The sequence below is a fragment of the Eretmochelys imbricata genome, chromosome 2 (genome assembly GCF_965152235.1).
Source record: "Eretmochelys imbricata isolate rEreImb1 chromosome 2, rEreImb1.hap1, whole genome shotgun sequence".
In the NCBI taxonomy this organism is placed as follows: Eukaryota; Metazoa; Chordata; order Testudines; family Cheloniidae; genus Eretmochelys; species Eretmochelys imbricata.
In genome coordinates this window covers 110,425,246-110,449,785 of record NC_135573.1, presented here as the reverse complement: position 1 = coordinate 110,449,785, position 24,540 = coordinate 110,425,246, and positions in this window count along the sequence as shown.

Below are 24,540 nucleotides of genomic sequence, written 5' to 3'. Positions count from 1 at the left end.
TGCCCCGCTCCCCTGGCAGTGGGGGGCCAGGGCAGGTATCACCCCAGGGCCGGGACCCCCCGTGCTGAGCCCGCCGCCCCGTCCCATGCAGGGGCTCATTGGTTGACTGAGCGGGGCCGGGGGGAAAAAAAGGATGGCCGGAATGCCGCCCCTGGAAATGTGCTGCCCCAAGCACCTGCTTGCTTTGCTGGTGCCTAGAGCCGGCCCTGGGAAGGAGTCAGTTACTAGGAAAAGCAACAGGGGCAGGGATATTGGGCGGCCCTTGCTGTTAAAAATAAAGCGCCTGGTCTTCACTGTGTTTTTACCTCAGGATAGCTCATCTATGTTGATTACCATGAGGTAAAAAAACCACAGCTTTTTTAGCAGTGAAAACAAACCCTAAAATAAGCGGGGGAGGAGTGTTGTGTCTTATCTTGCTACTCTCCACCTTCTGCCCGTGGGGCATGTAAATCTATATTCATTTTGCATAGCCCCAAAATGGCCCAAGAGGTATTATTTTACCCCTTTCAGCTGGTTTTTGATCAAATTTCACACTCTTTATGTCACTGTTGGCCCAAAGACTTACATAGGAGTTGTTGCTGCTTAATCAGTCCAGATTTTTGCCTTGAGTGACAATACTTACTTAGGACTGAAGCCAAATTCTTACTGCTCTGCTGACTCTGCAACAGGTATGAGTTTTGCAAGCAGATGTTGCAAGCAAGGTGGAGTTTGCATCAACCAAGCCCCTCTGAGAGTTAATAAAACAGGTTTGCAGGTAATTAATTGGCTGAGATCAAAAGGGAATATTGCTAACTGAAAAGTATTCTTATAAACTCTCTGCTTGGAAAAATAACTTGTCAGATTTTGCACTCTCTCTAGTGTTTTGGCTTAAAATACACTATAGTAATCTTTTATTGTTATGCTGAGTTGAAAACCAATTCATTGTGTTCAAGTTGCAACTCAGGAGGCTAATTTAAATTACTTGAGGATTTCTGTGTTCACAGACAAAGGGCAGCTAACGTCTCATAAACTGCTATTTGCCATTCTTTCTATAATAATTAATAGTAACATTTGGTGAGACTAAACAGCCTTTATACATACCATGGAAAATGAAGACGTACACATGGATTTTCTTTTAATTAACCCATTTCTCCTTGGGTTTACTTTGAAGGATAAAATATAAAGATAGAGGGCCCTCAGTTGATGTTAAGAGGGTTACATATATGTAACTGAGGTTACAATTTGTCTTAGAAGGCCCTTGGATTGTTTGTTCTTTCAATCTGTTGTAAGGCATATCCTCTTGTTACCCTCTAATAATCTCTGAAGATATTCATATTTTTAAATACAACCATATGATGGGGAAATCTCTCATGTTGTCATTTATTTTGATATCTCTGTCCATCCCTTTCATTATAGCCCCAAACAGTGCTTGGTCTTCCCTTGACGCTGCCTGTGTGTTGATACAACCCAGTATGGCAGAAAATCTGATGTCATCTGCAGCTGCAACACCATCTTTCAAAGGAGAAGTCATTAACCCTTCCTCAGAAAATCTCTTTGCAAAGCAGGAATGTCATATTATTAAAACAGCTTCAGGTGCCAAAGTATTTATGTGTCTGTCAGTCTAGATATAGATACCAGGTCAGATTCTCTGCTGGCATCGTTCCACTAAAGTCAATGAAGCTGTGCATCTTAACACCAGCAGAGAATTTGGCCTTTTTATGTGGACTAACTAGTTTATTTTATCTCCTTCATCTCCTCAAACATCTGGCATCATGCAAGCATTTGGTTTCAGCCACAGGGATTCTAAAGGTATATTTCCTTCATAAGGAAATAAACAAAACTAGAAACGTCAACAAAAAAATCAAAGAGTGGTCAGTGGCTGCTGGGGGGGGGGGGTGGTTAAATTTTTATCTTCATCTTAAATATAGAGCTCTGGAAACTCCCCAGGACTTTGTCTTTTGTTTTCCTCCCTTAACTTTGTCCATGTTCCAGGAAAGATGGCATATGTTGTTAGTGAAACGTCACTTGTATGGCCCTAGCATGAGGGTGGACTCATGGTTGCTCAAGCAATGGTAGTAATGGGACTGTACTACTGTACGCAACATGGCTCGGTGGGCTGGGAGGGGAGACAGATGCTGAAAGGGCTAATAACCAACATCTGATCTAATTTGCATGGGTGTAAATCAGGAGTAACTGCACTGACCTCAGTAGGAGTTACTGTGGATGTAACACCAGTATAATGACAGCAAAGATCAGCTCATACTGAATGTTCAACCAGTTGCAGTGCATGGTAGTGAGCACATTTTCACACTTTACAGAACAGCATCTATCTCGCTTGGTTCTCATACTATGAGCATATAAACAAAAGAGAAAATCATAGCCCCCTCCTACGCACTGGCCGAGCCCAATATCTCATGCAGCAAGTGCTAAAAGTTTTGTGGTTCTGTTCTGAATGAAAGTTGCATCAAAGAGGGAGAGGGGAAGAGAGTAAAACAACAAAATACAAAAGAAATACTGACAAAGTACGGGCCCCAAATTTACCCTATGTTAAAGATCATGTGGAGCAAAAAAGAAAGTGTGCTGCTCCTACTTTCCTTGTGATGGAAGAGAGACAGATTTACAAAAGAGCTCAGCTTCCAAATGGGCACTGAAATAATGGCCAAGTTTTCAGAAGTGAGAAGCACACAAACACTAAGCTCCTTTGGAAAAAAAACAAACAAACAAACCTCTGTGTCCACACATAAGAGTGCTCCTACACTTTCACCGACGTTCCCCTGGTTCAATTTCCCCAGGTCTGAGCCATTCTTATAAACACCGTGGCCTGCACCGGTTCAATCTGAGCCATTGCCGAACTAGCGTAGCCAGGAATGGGTAGCAGTACCATTTGATTGGCCTGCCCACCACAACCCCACAACACTTCTGTTGATTTCCCCATTGGCTCTGTCACCTTTCAACCTCCCCCACACCAGCCTGTTTCAGGTAGGCCTAAGTGAAATCAAGGTGGGACAGGGTCATTCCCTGCTCTGCCTCGTACCTCACCCCTCTTTCTCTGTCCTCATCCCTTAAGGAGGAACACAGAATACATCTGTAGAAAACAAAACTACAGAAGAACCTCAGAGTTACAAACATCAGAGTTATGAACTTACTGGTTAACCACACCCCTCATTTGGAACTGGAAGTATGCAATCAGGCAGCAGCAGAGACAAAAAACAAAACAAAAATATAGTACATTATGTGTTAAATGTAAACTACTAAAAAAAATAAATGGAAAGTTTAAAAAAAGACTGATAAGGAAACTGTTTCTGTGCTTGTTTAATTTAAATTAAGATGGTTAAAAGCAGCATTTTTTTCTTCATAGTAAAGTTTCAAAGTCAATGTTCAGTTGTAAGCTTCTGAAAGAACCACCGACTGTAATGTTTTGTTCAGAGTTATGAACATTTCAGAGTTACAAGGTGTTCATAACTCTGATGTTCTATTGTACATGTTCAGTAAATCTTCAACAAACTAATAAAATGTTTTAACAACAACTATTCCTAACTATTCTGGACCCGCAGATACCCAGCTCTGGAAGAACACATGAGAATGAGATGTAGATGAGCATGAGCACAAGAGTGATGTAGTGGTGGGAGTCTGCTATAGACCACCGGACCAGGGGGATGAGGTAGATGAGGCTTTCTTCCGGCATCTCACGGAAGCTACTAGATCGCATGCCCTGATTCTCATGGGTGACTTTAATTTTCCTGATATCTGCTGGGAGAGCAATACAGCGGTGCATAGACAATCCAGGAAGTTTTTGGAAAGCGTAGGGGACAATTTCCTGGCGCAAGTGCTAGAGGAGCCAACTAGGGGGGGCGCTTTTCTTGACCTGCTGCTCACAAACCGGGTAGAATTAGTGGGGGAAGCAAAAGTGGATGGGAATCTGGGAGGCAGTGACCATGAGTTGGTTGAGTTCAGGATCCTGACACAGGGAAGAAAGATAAGCAGCAGGATACGGACCCTGGACTTCAGGAAAGCAGACTTCAACTCCCTCAGGGAACGGATGGCCAGGATCCCCTGGGGGACTAACTTGAAGGGGAAAGGAGTCCAGGAGAGCTGGCTGTATTTCAAGGAATCCCTGTTGAGGTTACAGGGACAAACCATCCCAATGAGTCGAAAGAATAGTAAATATGGCAGGCGACCAGCTTGGCTTAATGGTGAAATCCTAGCGGATCTTAAACATAAAAAAGAAGCTTACAAGAAGTGGAAGGTTGGACATATGACCAGGGAAGAGTATAAAAATATTGCTCGGGCATGTAGGAATGATATTAGGAGGGCCAAATCGCACCTGGAGCTGCAGCTAGCAAGAGATGTCAAGAGTAACAAGAAGGGTTTCTTCAGGTATGTTGGCAAGAAGAAGAAAGCCAAGGAAAGTGTGGGCCCCTTACTGAATGAGGGAGGCAACCTAGTGACAGAGGATGTGGAAAAAGCTAATATACACAATGCTTTTTTTGCCTCTGTTTTCACTAACAAGGTCAGCTCCAAGACTGCTGCGCTGGGCATCACAAAATGGGGAAGAGATGGCCAGCCCTCTGTGGAGATAGAGGTGGTTAGGGACTATTTAGAAAAGCTGGACGTGCACAAGTCCATGGGGCCGGACGAGTTGCATCTGAGAGTGCTGAAGGAATTGGCGGCTGTGATTGCAGAGCCATTGGCCGTTATCTTTGAAAACTCGTGGCGAACGGGGGAAGTCCCGGACGACTGGAAAAAGGCTAATGTAGTGCCAATCTTTAAAAAAGGGAAGAAGGAGGATCCAGGGAACTACAGGCCAGTCAGCCTCACCTCAGTCCCTGGAAAAATCATGGAGCAGGTCCTCAAAGAATCAATCCTGAAGCACTTGCATGAGAGGAAAGTGATCAGGAACAGCCAGCATGGATTCACCAAGGGAAGGTCATGCCTGACTAATCTAATCGCCTTTTATGATGAGATTACTGGTTCTGTGGATGAAGGGAAAGCAGTGGATGTATTGTTTCTTGACTTTAGCAAATCTTTTGACACTGTCTCCCACAGTATTCTTGTCAGCAAGTTAAGGAAGTATGGGCTGGATGAATGCACTATAAGGTGGGTAGAAAGCTGGCTAGATTGTCGGGCTCAACGGGTAGTGATCAATGGCTCCATGTCTAGTTGGCAGCCGGTATCAAGTGGAGTGCCCCAAGGGTCGGTCCTGGGGCCGGTTTTGTTCAATATCTTCATAAATGATCTGGAGGATGGTGTGGATTGCACTCTCAGCAAATTTGCGGATGATACTAAACTGGGAGGAGTGGTAGATACGCTGGAGGGGAGGGATAGGATACAGAAGGACCTAGACAAATTGGAGGATTGGGCCAAAAGAAATCTGATGCGGTTCAATAAGGATAAGTGCAGGGTCCTGCACTTAGGATGGAAGAATCCAACGCACCGCTACAGACTAGGGACCGAATGGCTAGGCAGCAGTTCTGCGGAAAAGGACCTAGGGGTGACAGTGGACGAGAAGCTGGATATGAGTCAGCAGTGTGCCCTTGTTGCCAAGAAGGCCAATGGCATTTTGGGATGTATAAGTAGGGGCATAGCGAGCAGATCGAGGGACGTGATCGTTCCCCTCTATTCGACATTGGTGAGGCCTCATATGGAGTACTGTGTCCAGTTTTGGGCCCCACACTACAAGAAGGATGTGGAGAAATTGGAGAGAGTCCAGCGAAGGGCAACAAAAATTATTAGGGGTCTAGAACACATGACTTATGAGGAGAGGTTGAGGGAGCTGGGATTGTTTAGCCTGCAGAAGAGAAGAATGAGGGGGGATTTGATAGCTGCTTTCAACTACCTGAAAGGGGGTTCCAAAGAGGATGGCTCTAGACTGTTCTCAATGGTAGCAGATGACAGAACGAGGAGTAATGGTCTCAAGTTGCAGTGGGAGAGGTTTAGATTGGATATTAGGAAAAACTTTTTCACTAAGAGGGTGGTGAAACACTGGAATGCGTTACCTAGGGAGGTGGTAGAATCTCCTTCCTTAGAGGTTTTTAAGGTCAGGCTTGACAAAGCCCTGGCTGGGATGATTTAACTGGGAATTGGTCCTGCTTCGAGCAGGGGATTGGACTAGATGACCTTCTGGGGTCCCTTCCAACCCTGACATTCTATGATTCTATGATTCTGTGTGTGTTATATGCCCATGTGAAGATCCATTGTTATGTTTTAAGTAATAGTTGAATGTACAGACAGGGTTGGCAGTGAGGCAGCTGCTCCAGCTGTATTTCCCAGACTCCTGAGAGCTGAAACTGTGCACAGATGCACAAAAAGGCTACTCCACCTCCCTATGCAAATCTTAGCTTTCTTTACCTCCTCATGGTTATTCAAGAACTGTTGGTCACTCCCTTTTTCTCTTACGTGGATAAACAATATTAGGTAAGGACAGAGAGATTAGGGGAGTTGGTGTGTGTTGTGGAGGAGCTGCCTGGACCACTCTTGCCTTTTCTCTCACTTTTCCAGGGAGAGACAACAGTTCAACAATGTATTATTAAAACACATATGATTATAAAATACAAATAACACTGTAAACAGAATTAAAACAAGCCTCTTATATCCTGGAGTGTGCCACAGTCAACTTTAGGCTCCCAGACCCAGACTCTGTGCTGCAGCAGGGAGGGCGACAATTGGTGTGTCCTCGTTCCATAACATTCTTATAGCAGTCACTGTTCATGGAAAGGGCTCAGATACCATGTGATGGACAACCTGATCAAAACAAATAGGTAGATAGACAGACATGTGAGGCTGTAGACCCTGCCCATCATAATCATTGGAACAGGTGACTGAAGATAGGAAGAGTGCCCATCAAGTTAGAGGTGAATATACAATGTGGTGTGCATTAGTAATTGTGCACAGTCTCTTGTTTCTCAAAATATGCTCCTCAAGACCTGCATTTTTATATACCCTACTATATATTTTGTAGGTTTATAGCAGCACAATCATTAAGTATGTTTTAATCCTTTAGGACCATTTTCAGTGATGTATTTAAGCATGTGCTTAATTTTAATCATGCTTCCAGTTAGGCACACGCCTAAGCACCTGCTGAATCAAGGCTTTAGTTACAACTCCCTTGTTTTCAAGGGAATGGCTCAGAAGTAAAGGGTGAAGTTTGGCAGGCAGGGTTTCTGCTCAGGATGGAGTCCTTGTCCCCTTTCACACCTTGGTTTTACATTTTTTATGTTACTGAAGCCCCAAATCTCCAGCAAGTTTTGTTGTCTAAAGGCGAAGGGGACAAATGCCTTTTTTTTTTGGGGGGGGGGGGGGGGAATTCACCTGACAAACATGGTGAAGTGCTTTTTAATGAAGTTTGTAAAAGAGCTATTCTACATTGGGTAACTGCTCCTTTTGCAAATTAGTAGGGAAAATGTTTAACGTCCAAGAAACTGAAGTTTAAGTACTGTTTGTGTACTGAGAATGTAATTATTCTCTAATATCTATATTGTGGTAGTGTGCACAGGCCTCAATCAGGCTGGGACCCTGTAGCAAGGTCAAAGACTCACCAGTGCAGCACCTCCTGCTGGTAGTCTTGGGAATTAGCTCTTTCCAGCCTTTGGAGCTCCCTCTGCCAGCAGGCGGCTCGCCTGCCTCAGGCCCTGGGTCCCTCCAGGACCCCGGTGCCCTTTACCTCAGGGTTCTGCCCTAGCAGTACCCCCACACTCTGGGTTTCCCCTCAACCCTCTAAACCCACCTTGCCTCAGTAGCTACTGCCAGTCACCATCTAGCCCCCATTCACTGGGGCAGACTGCAGTCTGTAATGGCCACTCATCATTGGCAAGGGGTTAGGACCAGCTGCCTCTGCCTATTTCCAGGCTGCACCTTTGTAGCCCCAGTACCTTCATAGGCCTTCAACAAGGCCTGCAGCTTGGGGTTTTACCAAGCACTACTTGCTTGTAGTACCATATGTTTCCAAGCAGCTAGGCCCTCTCCCTCCAGGGCTAGAGAGAGACTCTTTCAGCTTCTGGCCCACAGCCCTCTTATCAGGGCCAGCTGGGCCCTAAATGAGCTGGCCACAGCTGTGGCTGCTTCCCCAATCAGCCTAGCTTGGCTGCTTTTAACCCCTGCCTATCGGAGTGGGGCAGCTGCTCCACTACAGACCCCATTGTCCTAGGTACTGTGCAAACATATTGTAAATGAAGTCCCTGCTCCAAACAGCATGTAAAGTACTGTTGTTTTCATTCAACGTTTATAAAAAATTAGTCAACATCATTACATGCTTAACTCATATTTGCATGCTGTGATTATGTATTTTATACATATTAATGTTAATTATTTTTAAATGACCATAACACATGGAAATTGCTAATTAGGATGCATAATTATTCTCTCATTGTCATTCTTATGTTTCTGTGCAGAATGAGGGGCTGAACGGAGGTAGGGCTTGTCTACACTGGTACTTTACAGCGCTGCAACCTTCTCGCTCAGGGGTGTGAAAAAACACCCCCCTGAGCGCTGTAAAGCGCCAGTGTAGACAGTGCACCAGTGCTGGGAGTTATGCCCCTCATGGAGGCGGTTTTTTTACAGCACTGTGAGAGCTCTCCGGAAGCTTTGGGCATGCTTTCATATCAGGGAGGTCCTGTTTAACTGTGGGGCCAGCCAAGGTCAAAGGAAGGGAGGAAGCTGACCTGGAGCAGAGAGAGAATGACTCAGTGGCTACACGGTTGTGCTGGAGAGGGGGATCCTGTACCATGAATGAAGGAATTTGCTGTGTAATATTAATAAATAACATTTTATATAGTGAATGCTGTCCAAAGATCTCAAACACTCTACAAATTGATTTGCAAACTTGTCACTTCACCAACTACTGAAATGCAGTCCCCTCTAGAAGGGAGGGACGTGACAGCTGTTTAATAGTTCACAGCAACACTACAGAACAGGAAGTGGATACTGCAATTGCAGGAGGAATTTTAGATAGATGCTATTTTCCCAGGTTGGAATTTAAACAGACTAGTATTTTTGATCAGGGATCTTCTAAAGTGCTCATAATCTTGGTTGTACATTTTATTTGAAAGACTACATCCGGTAGCACAATATAATGTGGGGCATTGGCTTGGTATTATCTTAAGGTTTGAGTTGCACCAGTGTAACTTAGGGCATGGCTACACTTGCAGATGTAGAGCGCTCTGAGTTAAACCCGCCTTCGGAGAGCGCAGTAGGGAAAGCGCTGCAGTCTGTCCACACTGACAGCTGCAAGCGCACTGGCGTGGCCACATTTGCGGCACTTGCAGCGGCGTTGGGAGCGGTGCGTTATGGGCAGCTATCCCACACACCACCTCTTCCCATTCTGGCACTGTGGCTTGTGGAAAGGAGGTGCGGGGCATTCTGGGTCGTGTCCCAATGCCCCATGATGCATTGGTTCGCATCCCAGCAATCCTTGTGCTTCCGTCCACATTTGGCGCCATCTTTCAACATTTTTTGTACTGCGTGCTCTGTCTTCCCTTTCGGTCTGCAGGAATGGAGCCCAAACTGCTGAGGAGTATGCTGACGAGTCTCGCCGGCATGTCACGTTTGGCGGTCGTGTTCTGCCTTATGATCCAAAGTGACAGTGAGGGCTCCGACGACGATATCGACTCGAGTAACACATATGACATGAGTTTGCCTGTGGCATTCATGGACATGCTCACCACCGTGGAACGCCGCTTTTGGGCTCGGGAAACAAGCACCGAGTGGTGGGATAACATCATCGTGCAAGTCTGGGATGACAAGCAGTAGCTTCAGAACTTTCGGATGAGAAAAGCCACTTTCATGGGACTGTGTGAGAAGCTCGGCCCCACCCTGCGGCACAGGGACACGAGATTGAGAGCTGCCCTGATGGTAGAGAAGCGGGTGGCTATTGCAATCTGGAAGCTGGCAACTCCAGACAGCTACCGATTGGTCACTAACCAGTTTGGAGGGGGAAAGTTGACTGCTGGAATTGTGTTGATGCAAGTTTGCAGGGCCATTAATCGCATCCTGCTCAGAACCATGACTCTGGGTAACGTGCATGACATTGTGGATGGTTTTGCACAAATGGGTTTCCCTAACTGCAGAGGGGCGGCAGATGGCACACATATTCCAATTCTGGCACCAGCCCACCTCGCCTCCGAGTACGTTAAACAGAAGGGATATTTCTGTAAGGTTCCAGGCGCTTATGGATCACTGTGGGCGTTTCATTGACATTAACGCAGGCTGGCCAGAAAAGGTTCATGAAGCACACATCTTTCAGAACACTGGCCTGTTCAGGAAGCTGCAAGCCGGGACTTTTTTCCCAGAGCAGAAGATCACCGCAGGGGAAGTCAAAATGCCCATTGTGATCCTTGGAGACCCTGCTTACCCTTTAATGCCATGGCTCATGAAATCCTACACAGGGAGCCTTGACAGCAGCAAGGAGCAGTTCAACAACAGGCTGAGCCGGTGCAGAATGACTGTGGAGTGTGCTTTTGGCTGTTTAAAGGGGTGCTGGTGATCTCTGTATGGGAAGCTGGACCTGGCCGATGACAGCATCCCTGTGGTTATATCCACGTGCTGTATCCTCCATAACATTTGTGAAGGGAAGGGTGAATGATTCACTCAGGCATGGAACTCGAGATTCAACACCTGGAGGCTGAATTTGAACAGCTAGAGAGCAGGGCTATTAGAGGGGCCCAGCAAGGTGCTGCAAGGATTAGGGATGCCTTGAGGGAGCAATTTGAGGCTGAAAGCCACCAGTAATGTCTGGTGCCCTGCACAGGAGTGAAGTGCAGTGGTTCCAATGTTAGTAGGAATCTGTGTTTGCTACGCTGACTTGCAGTGCCTGTTTCTTTCATGGGCTAAGGTATCTTTTACTTTATGCAATAATAAAGAATGTTTTCAAAGCCAAAAAATCCATTTATTGAAAAGAAACACAACTGCTTGGGAAACCAAAAGGGCCAGGGGGTGGGGTGGGGAACTGTACAATCACAGATTTGCATATGTCCTGTTATCATACTCAGTCTTTCTGTCTGGAATGCTGTGCAATGAGTGCTGCACTTCAGGATGGCTATACTGCATGGTGATGGGGGTTGAGTGCAGTGTGGCTCCCAGCGCTTGGAGCCTGTCTACACTAGCGCTTTAAAGCAGTCAGACTTGCTGTGCTCAGGGGTGTGATTTTTCATACCCCTGAGCCAGCAAGTTACAGCGCTATAAAATGTAAGTGTAGACAAGCCCTTAGAGGGAAGATTGCTGCCATGAAAGGTCCTAATCCAGCAAAGCACTTAAGCATGTGCTTAATTTTAAGTACAGTGATTAGTCATATGATTAAAGTTAGGTTTAAACACTTTGGGACTAGGACCTAGATCATTACATCTCCTACTGAGAGAGACTGGTAAGTAATAGAGACCCTAAAACTGGGGGCAACAACAACTCACATAGCTATATTTTACCAGTTCTCTTACTTGACATTCATTTCCTAGGGCAGTGGGAGAAACTGAGAGACAGCAGTGCAGGATAGGGATAACTGGTGAAGACTTGTCAGAGAAGGAACGTCCACTTTTGAGGAAAATCGCCTTGCGCTAGTCACAGAAAAATGACAGAAAAGAAAGGACAGATGACTGTCATGCAGCAATCATGGCCCAGCCCTGACTTCCAACAATCAGACTCCTCAGTCACCAAAGAACTCATTTTAAAAAAAACCGACTGTGAAAGAGATCATCCTCTCCCTTGAGGGATCACAGAACCACAGATGGGATTACTGATTCTGGATACCAGAGATATGCAGAGACTACAGTACTTCCAAAGTAAATGCAGGTTAATTGGAATTTAAATAGACTAGCGAGGCTAACACTCTTCTTCTTGCTTGGGGATCTTCTAAAGTGGTCATCATGTGGGCTGCATGTTTTATTTGAAAGACTACATCCAATAGCACAGCAGAATGCGCTAACAAATCTACCACGTTTAAGCTAGGAGATTCCTTCAGTTAGTTCAAAACTGGTGAGAACTCCCTTTGAAAGAATTCTTCTACCACCGTGCCCTTGGTCTCCAGACTGGAGAAGCTCCCAATCTTTATTCCAAGGTTTTCCTCTCTGTCCATGCCAGCAGAACAACCTTTTTTCCCCACCACAGGGTGTGTTTTTGATGTTGTTGCTGATTGTTTTCATTTTTGGTGTTTTTCTTTTATGGCTTTGAGTCAGCTATCTTTAAAGAGGAGGGTTTGACCATCTGGTTCTGGGAGTAATCAGTGTCTAACAGGCACAACTGGTTTGCACATCATTCTGTGCCTGGTTAAAATAACCAGAACCATCCTTCTCCAGAAAATAAAATGCACCATATGTCAAGCAACTTCAAGCTCGGGGAAGACAGAGGGAAATTTATGCAGCACTTGAGAGAGATCTAGGGATTAGCAGAGGGGTGTTATAAGTGAGATCCTAGTTTCAGTCACTCTGATGTTTTATCTTGAAAGGGGAAGAGAGTAGGAAAAATCCAAACAAAACTAAATAGACGGAATCCTGCAAACCCCAGGCTCCTCACCAGGGACTTCTCTTAAAAAAGGAGCGGGGGAAACCCACAACAAAACTCTTTGACTGCATAAGTGTGTTGTACAGATTGGTTGTCTGAGAAGGAACAAGTACACACTAGGAACTGGTTGTGAACTGCCATATACAAGAAAGTGTAATTAGAGGGAGACATTAGAAAGACCTGAATAGGTTCCTCTTTAGGAGGGCACTACAGCAGGAATGCTTTGCTTTCATCAGTTATTGTGCTGTTGACCATTCAAATTAAATGCTAGATCATTAAAGTTTATTTAACCTACTGGTATCAGTCACTGCTGTGCTTCTAGGGAATGTATTTTTGTCTCATTTTTCTGGCACACATCTTCCAAATTCTTCTGGAAATATGCAGGGTCTGTCTTTTGTGTCCCTCCCAAACTTAACCCTTCCCCCCCCCCACCCCGCCTTTACAAGGACACACTATCTCCTCCCAAGAAGGCTTAACACTGCTTCTGTGAGCAGCTGACAAAGAGAACAAGTAATTTCTTAGCCTTTCAGTGTTGTGCTGCTTCTGTTTTTGTGAGTGCCCTCTGCACCTGTTGTGATAAGCAGAGCTCCCTTCACATTCACATTGAGAAGACGTCAATTCCCCCTCGCCCTTTCTTTTAGTGAATGCCAATAATTAGGAAAAAGACTTGAGGCTGCAGTGGATTCTTTAGCCTTACAAAAATGTGGTGTTTATATGGAGTAAAATGAAGAGAGAGAGAGACAGAGGCATCTTCTTCAACTGTTTTGTAAGTACCCTGTGAAACAGGCCCATAACGTGATCAAAGCAGGACGATCAGTTCACTTAACTGGATTAGGCTTTGCCCCACCCAACCTAGTTTGGCCTGTTTGTACCTCTCTCCAAACTGTATTCCTCTTGTCTAAACTTGTCTGATCATTTGCAACAACCATAATAAAATAACTTACACTGTAAAAAAAAAAAAAAAAAAAAAAGGATACTATTTAGTCTTTAAAAATTGTGTACTTTCATATGCTTTTTAATGTGTGCCTGGCTCTGTTTATAAAATGTAAAAGTTTGTGCTCCTTGTCCAGTATTCCCATCAGAACAGAAGTGCTGGTGACTTTGGAGTTTTATTTGGGTGTGATTTGGAGATCGTACAAATAGCAGACACGTTTCCTCAGACCAGCCTCCAGTTCACCTGTGTTCTGAGTCTGTTGGCACGTCATCTCGATGACAAGGAGAGGTTTGACATTCTGGAAGTGTGACAAGTGCATTCAGTGCAGTGACCGTCCTTTACCACTGGTCTGAAAAAGGCACCACGGACAGGGCAGGAAAAGGCTGGAAAGGCTACCCAGCTGCTAACACAATGCAAGCAAAGGCCTTGGCTGCTGTTCAAAGCTGCTCCAAATGAGTGTTTCAATTTAATTCCAAATTAAAAGCAGCTAGTGTTGTGTAGCACAGGGAAAAGATTAGGCATCAATGCTTTCCCCCCCTGACATAATCCTAATGATTGCACTAAAATAAATAAAAGTTAAGCCTTCTTTCCCCCCACTACTATATCTAATTCTGTGGCCTGGAGCCAGATTTTTGTAGGTGAAAAGAGGAGAAAGGCCTGAATATTTAAAGCCAAAATCTGCTCATGAGTCTTATCCTCCTGGTTTCACAGGGTACGCCTATACTTTTTAAAAAAAAACAACAAAAACCTGGGGCAGCAAGTCTCAGAGTGTGGGTCAATTCACTTGGGCTGGTGCTACAGGGCTATAAATAGCAATGTTGATGTTCCTGCATGGGCTGGAGCCTGGGCTCTGATTCCTGGCAAGTGGGGTGGGTTTCAGAGCCCAGGCTCCAACCCAAGTAGGAACATCTACATTATAATTTTTAGCCCTGTAGCGTGAGCCCCATGAGGCCAAGACTGTTGACCTGGGGTCTGAGACTTTTTTTTTTTTTTGCTGTGTAGACATACAATCAGACTCCCTTCTCTATTTGCTGTTGATATGCTCCACCTCAGGATCCTGCTGAAAAGATCTTCTTGGCAAGCTTAATCTTACACAAACTCTTAGCTAGCAGGATGAATTGGGGGATCCTGGAGTGGTTACAAACTGACACACATTCAACAAAACAACCCTGATTGGCCTTCCAAGAACTCTGCTCTTTGCCTCCCCAAGCAGCAGGTAAGTACAGTAATACAGCACTCTGATCTGTCTGTAAAATTCCAACTCGGTTATTGGTGGTGACACATGGTACCTTTCAGCAAACAGTGGTGGTGTAACAGCATCCAGCTACAGTGAGCCATAACCAATGTAATATGAGCCTGGCACCTTCTACTCCAGTGGCCAGGCAGATAACACAAACCAAGCCCTGCGAGAGGTAGGAAAAATGGATATGCCCTTCTAGGGGCTTGTTCTTCATAATGAGTCCAAAGAGTGAGCAGAAAACATTTAAACCAGTATCTCTGAGGGTCCTATGGAACTACTGAATTAAAAGACTGCATTCACACTGAGATCTCACTATACTCGGGTGTTGGGGGTGGGGGGGAAGCAACAGTCAGAGCTGATATACATTTTTCTATACCGCCTACCTCCATGGTAACGGTGGCTAAGGCATGTGCTGCTGCCACAGAAGTCAATACAACTGTTGATTTAAGTGGAGCAGCATCACATCTTAAGTATTTCAAGACCACCTATAGTGACTGGTCCACATAGAAGAGGAGAGCCCATTAGTATTAGCAGCTAAGGAGCTATTCCTTTAGCTCGAGTGGTAGAAGCCTGTCCTTTTGGTGCTGGAGGTTCCAGGTTCAATCTCTGCTAACAGTATGTTGTGTGGTACATTACAAAGAACTAAGAGCAAGAGACAGAAAGAGCAACCTTCGACAAAAAAAAACACACTTTATAAATGCTTGGTTCTTCTGTTAAATATTGTAGAAATGTGCTGACTGTTCTTTTTGTTGTTTGTTCTCTTTGGGTTTTGTGGGGTGAGTAGTGGAAGGGTGAGGAAATCTGCCAAGGGAATCATGATCCATGGGAATCATGACAGGACATTTAAGCCATCGGGATCATGAGAGAGTGCAGGGGTGGGTTGTCTGTGGATTGTCAGAGAGAAGATGTATTTAAAGGCCTCACAAGAAAGAAGAAAAAGGAGATGATGATAAACCTGTTAAGTGTGTGTAGATGCATGTGCAAATGATAAATTACTCGTACCAACAGTATACTGCTGGTTGTATCTGTACAAGTCCAATTGTCAGGACCTGAAATCCCAGGAACATCCCCTCGTAGTACCTCCTCTTACTCTGCACTTACTGCATTGAAATCCCTATGTCTCCTTTAAATCATCATAGGGAAGAAGGGTCCAGCCCAATCATCTCTTTGTACTTCTTTTGAATCAGGCACTACAGTGACGACACATGACAGAGGCTGAAATGGCCTAAAGGATCAAAGACAAGTGGAGCAAGAGTGGGACTGTAGTAGTAATTCATTCCATTTGTATATACCTGGTTTTTTTTCCTCAGTGTAAATTTGGGGCTCACAAAAGGTACCAGCCTGATAGCTCCAGAGAATGAAGTCTTGTATTTTTCCAAAGAACAAGTACACACGATCAGCAGCAGTGCAAATTGCCTGCCTGCCCTATCCTGCCAGTAGGACTCAGTGGGACCATGGTGTTGTTTTGCATTCCAGTAGTGCCTAGAAGCATCCAGTGAGATTGATTCCATTGAGCTAGGACTGTAAAAAAGACAAAGGGGCAGCTCCAGGCCCAAAGAACTTGCAGCATAAATAGACAAGAGAGATGTGGGAAACAGAGGTGAAGTGACTTGCCTAAGGTCACACTGCAGGTGAATAGCAGGGGTCAGGAATAGAACCCAGCTCTCCTGCAGCCAAGGCTGGTGCTTTTCCCACTGAGCCATGCTCTCTTTCTAAGGGGTCTAGAGCTGGAGGCGAAGGCGTAATTGCCAGCTCAAATAGACGTACTCACACTAGCTCTCATTGAGTCAGCATGCTAAAAATAACAGTGCAGCTGCAGCAGCCACCAGAGTATATAACTAAGGGCCAGCAATATCATTCCATGGCCATTGCTCACTTTCCCTTGCTGGTCTCAGTCTTGAAGGAGGAGTCAGTGCTGGGGTGAAAGAGTCACTTTGGGAGTGCAGGGTGGCCTTTCAAAGGGTTTCAGAGCAGGCCCAGAACTGGTCAGGTGAGAACTGACTTGTCTGGAGAACCCCTCTGAACCATTCTCATAATGCTCATTGAAATTCGAGGACTTGGATTTTGAGAATTATCAATCTGCAAGTGCACAGAACCCAGAGCAAACAGGAAAATGTACATTTAAACTCACACGTGTGCTGGATGCCTCTTGTACTCCTCTAGCAGAGCCATAAATAGGAAGAGTAATTTAACTTCTGGTGCAATTACACAATTCTAATTTTTTTCCTTTGTTCTCCTTGGTTTGATTTGATGTGGTAGAGCCTACACACTGTTCTTTTCTGTCTGCTTTTGCTCTTCCGTTTCCTCAAGATACAAGAGATTTGTTTGAATTATTTTAATTGGCAAATGCATTATTCAAATAGTAGCTGTGGCAGAAATACTTTTATTCTAGTAGCCAGTTCATTTTTATTGGAACAGCTGCTGCCAGACACCTCTGTACTGATTCAGGATTAACCCAGCTCTGAAATGGGCTGTGTGACATGCAGTGGTGCTTTCCAAATGAGACCGGTTTAACATAGTTTCTTCTGGTGTGGGCAGGAGGAGGTTCCATTTTGATTTCCCTGGGAGAGCTGCTGCCACTAGTTAGTAGACCCAACAGCCAGTTCTAAGGCTGTTTTTCAGAGATGAGGAACTTAGACTTAGAGCATTAGCTCTTTGAGGCAGGTACTATCCTTGTTCTGTATTAATACAGTGCCTGCCACAATGGGGTCCTAGTCTATGATGGCGCCTCAAGGAGCGTATGGGTTTTTGTTTTTAATCCTCCTGCACTCTCAGGTGCCTAGGGTGTTCACCAGTTTCTGCCATTTATTTCGATCTTGTGCTGCTCTGTTCAGACTTCTGACCATCATGTTGGTGTATTTAGTATTTTTCTCTGTTGCTCTAGGGCATGTTTCTCTAAGTCACCTATTTTTATCTCTTTCCAGTTGGTGTCTCTGTTATCACTTAATGTGATATTTGTGTTAGTGGCATCCTTTAAAGTGTGTCCTAAATATGTTGTCTTCTTCACCATGTCTGATGTTGCAATGAACTCTTTCTAATGGACTCTGCAAATCTTCTTCAAGCATTTCTTTTTGAATGAGTTGATCTTCTTATCAATTGTTGTGGATTTCCATGAGTCTGTTCCATGGAAGAGGACAGACATGATGCTAGTATTACAAATTTTTGTTTTTGCATTGTGTTACTGCAATACCAATAAATAGTAGTAATAACATTTTGTATTTGGATAGTGCCTTCCATTCAAGGATCACTATCACATTTTGTAAAGTGCTTGAATTTATTCTCTAGAGACCCCTGAGAGGTAGGCCAGACTAAGCTGTTTTACAGATGTGAGAAACTGATGCATAGATCATTCAAGCAAGTTGCTTGAGATCACACAAGAAGTCTGTGGCAGAACTGGGAAGGAAAACCACATCTCCTGACTCCCAATCTTGTGTATTATCTACAAGTTTATCATTTCAAATGCATTGTTACAGTATTTTTATTACGGATGTGCTTGGTTCTGTACAAGATGTAAATGCTGACTTTCCCTGCCGAAGCAGATGTGCTAATCTAAGCACATTGCTCCCCTAGATAGAAACTCTTGTTTGCGACTAGGAGTTAAACTTCTCCCGAACCTTGCCCTGAACCTGCAAAGAGAGTCCCGTGGACAGACTCCTGAGGGAATTTGCATGGAAAATGTCCAACGATACAGTTTTCTTTGCAGAACAGGGCCTTAGCATTGTAAGCATATCAAGGAAGATTTAATGAGCCATCATAAAATCATCCCTCCTTAGTACAAGCTTAGAAAATCAAGTTAACTTTCCCCTCATTTTAAACAGTTAAATAACATACAAAGCTCTGAATATAATTGCAGTTTGCTCCTAGGATGAGAAAGTGAGGGCTAAAATGATACAATGGAGAGAAACAGGTATCCACTGGGATGCTCTTTTTGGCAGCTCTGCAGATTCCATATTCTGGTTTCTCTCATGCAGAAGCCCAGAACAATCTGTGATGTGCATTTGATTAAAACTCTACACACATTTTAAATGCTGATTCTTAGAATCACAACATGGAAGTGGCTGAGCCTGGGATCCACTGTGTAGGATATGCCACAGAATCAATATAATCATACCTTAAATTCCAGAGCCGGTATCCAAAAAGATCTTCTGATGGTGATGTCAGCGAAGCTGAGAAGGGAGAGATGACAGACACTAACGCAAACAATGCTGAAATGGATACATGCACGTAGATTTAGGTTGACCTGGGGGAAAATAAAACCTGGTTCCTTCCTTCCTACCCACCTTATCTGTAATATAGTGCTGATGGATTGATTACCATGCTGGCACCCATTTGTTATTGTAAGGCCATATGTGTACAGATCCAACTTAGGATTAGGTACCTCCTCCTTCGTTATATCACATCCATCTCAGTTCATTAAATATCCCTCATCTGTTCCACCACCTGCTCCTCTCTTTCCTGACCCCAGGACCCATGCTTATTTATTCTCTTCTCTTTGTTTTCTGCTTGTTTCCCTTTTAATTAAATTTCTTGATCTTTTTCTCTATTAATTATTTTTCAGTAGAGCTGGTCAGAAAATGTCCATGAAAATGAAACTTTGATGAAAAATGAAAAAAAAGGTCCTCAGAACACATCTTATTTTGATTTTCTCAGTTTTATAGTCGGGATCCCTATGAAGCCTGTCTCTTCACTTAGGAGCAGCTCCTAATCCCACTGAACTCAATGGAAATAGTGTCTGGTTCCTAGTCTTAAATCACAAGTGAAAACACAGAGGAAGGATTTAACAGGTTCCTTCACTGCTGTCTGGAAGTTTTTACCTTCAGCTGTGATCTTGTCCGATCTCACAAACTCAACAGCGCTGGACCTGTTCAGTATTTGGATGGAAAACAGAGTCCGCAGCAAGCTGGGTTGTGATTTAGGGTCCCAATCCTGCAAGTGAAATGAGCCATTGCACCTGAGCAGAGTCACTTGCAGATCTGGGGCCTTCGTAAAAGGGCATTTTCCTGAGTCACTGCTGAATCAATGCCTAGACTGTGTTAATGCTGCTGCTACTAATTATTATTTATTTCTGTTACAGTAGCTCCTAGGGACCCCAGCAAAAATAAAGGCCCCATTGTGCTAGGCTCTGTACTACCACATTGAGAGACAGTTCCTGCCCCAAAGAGTTTACAGTCTAAATAGACAAGACAGGTGGGATATAGAAGTGAAGTGACTTGCCCAAGGTCATGTAGCCGGGATTAGAATCCAAGTCTCCTGAGTCCCAGTCAGTGCTTTATCCACTAGACCACATTGCCTCCAGAGCTAATGATGAGTAACTCAGAGCTCACAAAGCAGTTAATTAACAAAGAGCATTATGAGGCCCAGTGAGTTCAAGTCACTTGTCAAAAGCTTGGGCAGGTCTACCCTACAGGGCTCAGTCGACCTAAGTTACACAACTCCATCTGCGTGAATAACATAGCTGGAGTTGATGTACCTTAGGTCGACCTTGTGCGGCGTCTACACCACGCTGGGTCGACGGGAGAAACTCTCCCGTCGACTTACCTCATGCTTCTCATTCTGGTAGAATTCCAGAGTTGATGGGAGAGTGATTGGCAGTCGATTTAGTGGATCTTCACTAGACCAGCTAAATCGACCCCCAGTGGCTTGATCGCCGCGTGTTGATACTCTGGTAAATGGAGACAAGCCCTCAGAGTAAGCAAGTGAAACCCTAGGTTTCCTGACTCCCTGCTGTTTGCTGGGTCTACAAAAGAACAGTTGGCCAGGTGTAAGGGAGATCAGTGATACTGGGGGACCCTATTTTTTATTTTTTTTTTACTTAACAATTTAAACAAGCTTTTGAAGTGTAAAATAGATGAATCATACAATACATATAGTATTGAAGCCATATTTAAAAATTTCCTAATTTGGAAGGTAAATGGAGGGATTAAAAAACAAATGAGGTGGGGGAGAATGAAAAAGGTACAAAAGAAAGGCAAGAACAGGGAGAAACATAGAAATGTAGAGCTGGAAGGGACCTCAAGAAGCCATCAAGTCCAGCCCCCTGAGCAAAGACAGGACCAAGTATACCATCCTGTACAGGATGTCCAGCCTGTTCTTAAAAATTACAATGATGGGGATTCCACAACCTCTCTTGGAAGCCTATTCCAGAGCTTAACTACCCTTACAGTTAGCAATATTTCCCTAACATCTAAGCTAAATCTCCTTTGCTGCAGATTAAGCCCATTACTTCTTGTCCTACCTTCAGTGGACATGGACAACAATTGATTACCATCCTTTTTGTAATAGCTCTTAACATATTTGAAGACGGGGAGGGGAGGGACCTACAGTCTTCTTTTCTCAATACTAAACATGCCCAGTTTTTTAAAGCTTTCCACATAGGTCAGGTTTTCTAACCGTCTTATCGTTTCGTTGCTCTCTTTGGGACTCTGTCCAATTTATCCATATCTTTCCCGAATGGATCCCAAAAAACGTTGGGTTTTTTTGTGTATCAGGACAAGGGAACACAGCTGCATTGTGCTGATGAGTCTAGAAAGGCACATCCGATTTCCAAGGTTGCACTTCTGAGCCTGCTTAAGCGTTAGCAACCAGAGAGGTGCAAAACAACTAGCAGATTCTGGCCTTCCCTTACAGTAAGGCTAATGGATCAAGACAGTTTGCCTCAGATCACAAATGAACCAGATCATTTGTCAGCAACTGTTTTTCTTTTCCTTTCAATGTGGGTCACACAAATTGTGATTGGAGTTTAGATTTGGGTTTAACTCATTTTAAAATAACTCCACTGCTGTCAGTAAATCACTGCAAACATGCAGCAGCTGAAATGTAATGGGATTACCCTGTGTTGTGACCCCTGCTGAGTAAACAGGACAGGGAGAAGGCTTTGTATCCTTGTCAGGGGTACCAAAATTGTTCTGCCCTTTGTCTGTTGAAAAGGTTACATCTCATGTTATGGTTTGTTTTGATTTAGTGACTCTTAAAGTTACTAGTTGAGTAGAGTTCCCTGAAAATCAAAAGGAAATAATTTCCATCCCCCTCCCCCCACTTTCTACCTTTACAGTGGTGGAATGTCATGCACGCATTTAACTTTTCACATTTTTGGGTTAGGTGTATTCTTGTAATATCTCATTTTTCATATTAATAGTGTTAATAGCATACCAAGCCTTCATTTTAAAGGCCATTTGTTTTTTCTGAGCTCTAGTTGGCCCAAATTCACCTCCCTGGACATTGCAGTTGGGCTCATGAGAATGGTGTCGGGTCAATATGCAAGTTCTGTCCCCTGTTGTCCTCATATGGAGGATGGGATTTTCCCCAGCTTTGAAGGGAATAAAGTGTAAAATGGGCTGTGTGTGTGTAGCCTGAGCACAACGTCTCATTGGCTCAGTTCAGGGAGTTAATCCATCCCTAACTAGGGAGAATAGGGAGGAATTCTACATTAGGAAGATTTCAGAGTAACAGCCATGTTAGTCTGTCTTTTTAAAAAGAAAAGGAGTACTTGTGGCACCTTAGAGACTAACCAATTTATTTATACCGTATGCATCCGATGAAGTGAGCTGTAGCTCACGAAAGCTCATGCTCAAATAAATTGGTTAGTCTCTAAGGTGCCACAAGTACTCCTTTTCTTTTTACATTAGGAAGGGAATCAGTTGGAGCAGAGATGGAGGAATCCAGGAAAGGAAGATGCTGTGCGTGGGATGCGACTGGAGTTTTGGGGAGCGGGGCTTGTCTCGACTATGACCCAACCTTTCTCTTGGCTGTTTCAGTTTTGTTCTGGAGAAAGAAACTGTAATGGATTGAATACATTTTTAGTTAAAATGTGGCCCAAGCCCAAAATCCCCAGTGCTTTGGGTAACTCCAGGTCTAGAGTGTCTGTAATGAGCCAAATCAAAAGTGAGGATTGCAACACACTCTGGGGTAGTGTGGATGAAGGTCTGCACCTGAATCTGAATTTAGAGGCTTGCTTCATAATGGGTCCAACTCAAAAAAGTCTCACACACTGAAGAATGTCACCTCCTGATCCAGATCTGTAATTGCATCTCCAATGTCTGTTGAAGGAAAGATCCCTGTGAAAATGTAAATGTGTCAATGCAACTGGAAATAGGAATGCATGTAAATTAGTATGGAGAGAATTACTTTAGTATGTTAGAACCTAGCATATGTAAGAGCTTGAAGACAGCATATGATAGTGACCCATTTTGCATCTACTGGGAAGAAAGGAGAGCAGCAGAATACGGACCCTGGACTTCAGAAAAGCAGACTTTGACTCCCTCAGGGAACTGATGGGCAGGATCCCCTGGGAGAATAAGATGAGGGGGAAAGGAGTCCAGGAGAGCTGGCTGTATTTTAAAGAATCCTTATTGAGGTTACAGGGACAAACCATCCCGATGTGTAGAATAGTAAATATGGCAGGCGACCAGCTTCGCTTCACAGTGAAATCCTTGCTGATCTTAAACACAAAAAAGAAGCTTACAAGAAGTGGAAGATTGGACAAATGACCAGGGAAGAGAAAAAAAATATTGCTCAGGTATGCAGGAGTGAAATCAGGAAGGCCAAATCACACCTGGAGTTGCAGCTAGCAAGAGATGTTAAGAGTAACAAGAAGGGTTTCTTCAGGTATGTTAGCAACAAGAAGAAAGTCAAGGAAAGTGTGGGCCCCTTACTGAATGAGGGAAGCAATCTAGTGACAGAGGATGTGGAAAAAGCTAATGTACTCAATGCTTTTTTTGCCTCTGTCTTCACGAACAAGGTCAGCTCCCAGACTACTGCACTGGGTAGCACAGCATGGGGAGGAGGTGACCAGCCCTCTGTGGAGAAAGAAGTGGTTCGGGACTATTTAGAAAAGCTGGATGGGCACAAGTCCATGGGGCTGGATGCGCTGCATCCAAGAGTGCTAAAGGAGTTGGCGGAAGTGATTGCAGAGCCATTGGCCATTATCTTTGAAAGCTCATGGCGATTGGGGGAGGTCCCGGACGACTGGAAAAAGGCTAATGTAGTGCCTATCTTTAAAAAAGGAAAGGAGGAGGATCCTGGGAACTACAGGCCAGTCAGCCTCACCTCAGTCCCTGGAAAAATCATGGAGCAGGTCCTCAAGGAATCAATTTGGAAGCACTTAGAGGAGAGGAAAGTGATCAGGAACAGTCAGCATGGATTCACCAAGGGCAAGTCATGCCTGACTAATCTAGTTGCCTTCTATGACAAGATAACTGGCTCTGTAGATGAGGGGAAAGCAGTGGATGTGTTGTTCCTTGACTTTAGCAAAGCTTTTGACACGGTCTCCCACTGTATTCTTGCCAGCAAGTTAAAGAAGTATGGACTGGATGAATGGACGATAAGATGGATAGAAAGCTGGCTAGATTGTTGGGCTCAACGGGTAGTGATCAATGGCTACATGTCTAGTTGGCAGCCGGTATCAAGTGGAGTGCCCCAAGGGTCGGTCCTGGGGCTGGTTTTGTTCAATATCTTCATTAATGATCTGGAGGATGGTGTGGATTGCATCCTCAGCAAGTTTGCAGATGACGCTAACCTGGGAGGAGAGGTAGATACGCTGGAGGGTAGGGATAGGATACAGAGGGACCTAGACAAATTAGAGGATTGGGCCAAAAGAAATCTGATGAGGTTCAACAAGAACAAGTGCAGAGTCCTGCACTTAGGACGGAAGAACCCCATGCACCGCTACAGACTAGGGACCGAATGGCTTGGCAGCAATTCTGCAGAAAAGGACCTAGGGGTTACAGTGGATGAGAAGCTAGATATGAGTCAACAGTGTGCCGTTGTTGCCAAGAAGGCCAATGGCATTTTGGGATGTATAAGTAGGAGCATTGCCAGCAGATCGAGGGACGTGATCGTTCCCCTCTATTCGACATTAGTGAGGCCTCATCTGGAGTACTGTGTCCAGTTTTGGGCCCCACACTAC